A 3690-nucleotide genomic window follows, 5' to 3' on the forward strand; every position below is an offset into this window, starting at 1 on the left:
GGGGTGGGATTCTGGCGAGCAGAAGGGAGAGTATTTTAGGAAGCGCAGCCTTCATTAGAAGAGGCACTCTGTTTGAAGGTGTGAGTCACACGTGTCATTTAGGTAGGCAAGATTCAAGAAATTGTAAAACAGGAATTTTCTACGATTAAGTTGTTCTGCCAATACTTCACATTTAGTAATAATTATGAACCTTACATATAGAAAAATTTCAATTAGCTGTATGCCTGGGGAATGGGATAAAAATTAATTAGAAAGCTCTTAGGGTTCAATTCTAACCAAAAATCTCACTGAAATATATCAGCATATTTTCTCGCCTTCGTAAGTACAGTATTTCAAGAGCATAAGAGTGGTTTTATTTTATAGGGTTGTAGGTGCTGGATTAGAAAAGGTCATTCAAACAAGTGTTTAAAAAAGCACACGTCCACAGGACACATCCTTTATCTCGCATTCTTGAGGGTGAAGGGTCAGAAATATTAACCACTAATATTTACCCAGGCTAATTGTGTGTTTGAGAATGGGGTGCAAGAGATAAACACCTACTCGCTGTGTGGTTTGGTACCTTCTCTGAGCCTCAGATTCCAAGTGAGTAACATCCCTCCGATGGAAAGTTCTCAGTAAATGGAAGCTATTCTTTTTTTTTGAACATCTTTATTGGAGTATAAACTGCTTTACAATGTTGTTAGTTTCTGCCATATAACAAAAAATATGGAACGCTGCACGAATTTGCGTGTCATCCTTGCGCAGGGGCCGTGCTCATCTTCTCTGTATTGTTCCAGTTTTTGTATATGTGCTGCCGAAGCGAGCACAATGGAAGCTATTTTTACTTTTTCATCTCCAAGCTTTTCCGTGATATGGCTGCCACAATCTCTCCTTGACTTTTTTGCTCCAGTTCTGTACCAGCCAACTTTTGTCTTTCTTAGTTAAACCCCTCCACTCCCCCTCACACATACATAGACCTGCACACATATACACACGCATATACATAAACATACATGGGTCCACACCCATTCCTACACACATACACATGCCTATACATAAACATATACATAGGTCCACACCCCTTCCTACACGCGTATACACATGCATACACATTCATGCGTTTATACGCACACACACACACACACACACACGCCCTGCTCTCTCCTCTGCCTCGGACTTTCCCCACCTCCTGCTTCACAAGATGGTCCCCTTCAGCCCCGAGCTTGGCTCCAGTGAGACTCCCTCAGAGAAGCCTCGTTCAACCCCATCCCCATTTCCCAGGCTGGGTTAGTCTCCTGTTTTGTATCCTGGGGTCTTTGGTGTGCATCCTCGTGGGACGTAGTGCAGTGAAAACTAGACGCCCCCCTCTAGGACAAAGCTTTGTCCATCCAGGAGGGCAGACCATGGATGGACAAGTCTCGATACCCTGGTGACCCTGTGCAGGAGGTGTCTGGGATGAAATGATCTTAAAACCCATGGTATTTTTTTATTAAGGGGAGGGAAGGGAAAGAAAACCAAACCAAAGCAAGACAGTGAGTGGCAGACGGGGTGGGTTGGCGTGGGCTCTTTGGCCTGTCTGCATTTCCCCAGCTCTGACGTGGCCGGACAGTTGCTTCCCCTCCTGGCCAGCAGGCCCACTTCGGCCCTTGTGTTCGGGGAAGGGGACTCCCACAACCCTGGCTCTGTCCTATTCGTCTGGACAGAAGTGGGGAGTCCAAGGACAGGGATTTGGTCAGGGCCGCAGGGTCAGCAAACGAAGATGCGTGTTGCCCCCAGGTTGGCCGTCCTAACGTGAGTAGATCCTGGGAGTGAACTTGCGGGCAAGTCAGGGGGGTGGGAGCCCGTGGTGGGTCGGTTTGTTCCCAGGAAGAAGTCTTGTCAGGGGCAGAGAAAGGCTTTTGGGTGTCCAGGCGTCAAGTTCATTACTACCTGGAGGGGCTGAGGCAGGAAGGAAGGGCCATCCTGAGTCCTAAACACAGTCAAGATGGAGGAATTCAGGCCTCGGCAGATGGGCGCGCTGCGTGGAGGTGTCCGGGTTGTCGTGGAAAGTACATTGTAAACGTCAACTCCATAGTCACGTCCAGCTACTGAACTGAAAACGACGTTAAGACACTGTGGCTGGGATCTGCCCATCTGCTGGGCTTTCTAGACGATTCCTCTAGAAGAGCTGGTGGGATCATCTTTCCAGACACAGATGCGATGCTCCAGCCACAGCCCGAGGGACCCTGATTCCGGTGCCGTGCAGACCCCCAGGCCTCGGGCCGTCTCCTGGACATGGCTGCAGTCTCCCCTCTCCTGGTACAGAGCGCCGTGCTGACACATGGATGTCATCAACATTGCTCTTCACAGAGGAACAAAAAGTGCCCAGGACTTGTTCACATGAAGCCCCTCCTGGCGTCTACACGATGATTGCACAGGCATGAATGTTTGGTTTGATGCGTTTATTGGGTGCCGCCATGCAAGGGCCACAGAGGGCCCGGCTGCCAGGCGGAATCACCCACACACCCAGCAACCCTGTCGACAGGCTGGTAAGTCCCAAAGTTTCCTGGACAAGGGACGTTAGATAGCCATCAAGGATGGTCTTTTATAAAGCATCGAAGGGAAATACTTATAACATGAATAAGAAAGGGTTAGTCTCCACGTTTTACGTCCATCAGAGTAGCTCTAGGCCAGGAATGCCAAGCAGCCTTTAGACAGGATGAGGAAGCTGTGTATATGCTGACAGGGCCCGATCCTAAGGCGGGACAAGAGGCAATTTACACAACCGGCCGCAGGTAGTGCATTTTGTCGTTTCTAAGAGACAAGGTTTTTACATACTAACCTCTCGAACATCCAGGATGCATCTCAAAACTGACGGTGTCTTGCAAGAAATATTTAGCAGTGTGTTTGCTTTCTCAGCAAAACAAAGTGGGTTTGGCAATTCTCTCATCCTGGATTTGATGATATACCGGGAGTTCGGCTCTGTTGTTTTTATAAACAAACAATCAAGCAAGAGTCCGTGTGTTTACGTAACTGTACAGGTTTAAATCTGCAGATAGCTGTCTGGAAGGATGTACCCCCAAGTTACCAATGGACTGAGGTGGAGAAGAGGAACCGAGTGAAAGGCCAAGTTTGTGCACACTCTTTCTGTTTGCTTTGAACTTGTACAACAAACGCATCTCCCTGTGTCGCCAGGGTGGCACCGTCCTTTGAGACCAGGGGCTGGCACCACTGGAGAAAACCTCCAACTTGGGCCGGGGGTAGTGGCGGGGCAAGGCTCCAGGGTCCCGTCCTTTGGGAGGGCGATTCGGGGAGGCCCTCGGGCATCACTGCAGAGTTGAGTCCCCGGGGGTGGGGGGTGGGGTCTTTGTGCTGCCCCTCCCGCCCTGTTCCCTCACTCGCGCGTGCTGGGGTCTCCTCCCCATTAGCTACCTGCACCCACGTACTTGATTCAGGGCTTCTTTCGGGGACATCCAACAACAGAAACTTTGGCTGTAGGGGTCAGAGCGGGGGCAGGGTGTTGGTTTGCTAAGGCCGTCCTAACAAAGTGCCACAAACCAGGTGGTTCAAACAACCCAATCCTATTGTCTCCAGTCCTGCAGGCACGAAGGCCAAGTCAAGGTTGCTTCCTTCCGAGGCTGTGAAAGAGAAGCCACTCCCTGGTCTCCGGCAGCCTCCGGGCTTCCTAGTTTGCAGAAGCATCACTCCAACGCCTGCCTTCTTTTCACATGT

At 50.1% G+C, this 3690-nt stretch overlaps 1 non-coding gene across 1 annotated transcript; it reads right to left on the reverse strand.

The window, feature by feature from the left end:
* Positions 1-699: 699 nt before the first annotated feature.
* On the reverse strand, positions 700-806 carry LOC136136752 (U6 spliceosomal RNA). Its single transcript, XR_010656687.1, has one exon. It is a non-coding gene; the product is annotated as a U6 spliceosomal RNA (small nuclear RNA).
* Between the last annotated feature and the right edge of the window lie 2884 nt (positions 807-3690).

The sequence above is a fragment of the Phocoena phocoena genome, chromosome 16 (assembly GCF_963924675.1).
Source record: "Phocoena phocoena chromosome 16, mPhoPho1.1, whole genome shotgun sequence".
Lineage (NCBI taxonomy): Eukaryota > Metazoa > Chordata > Mammalia > Artiodactyla > Phocoenidae > Phocoena > Phocoena phocoena.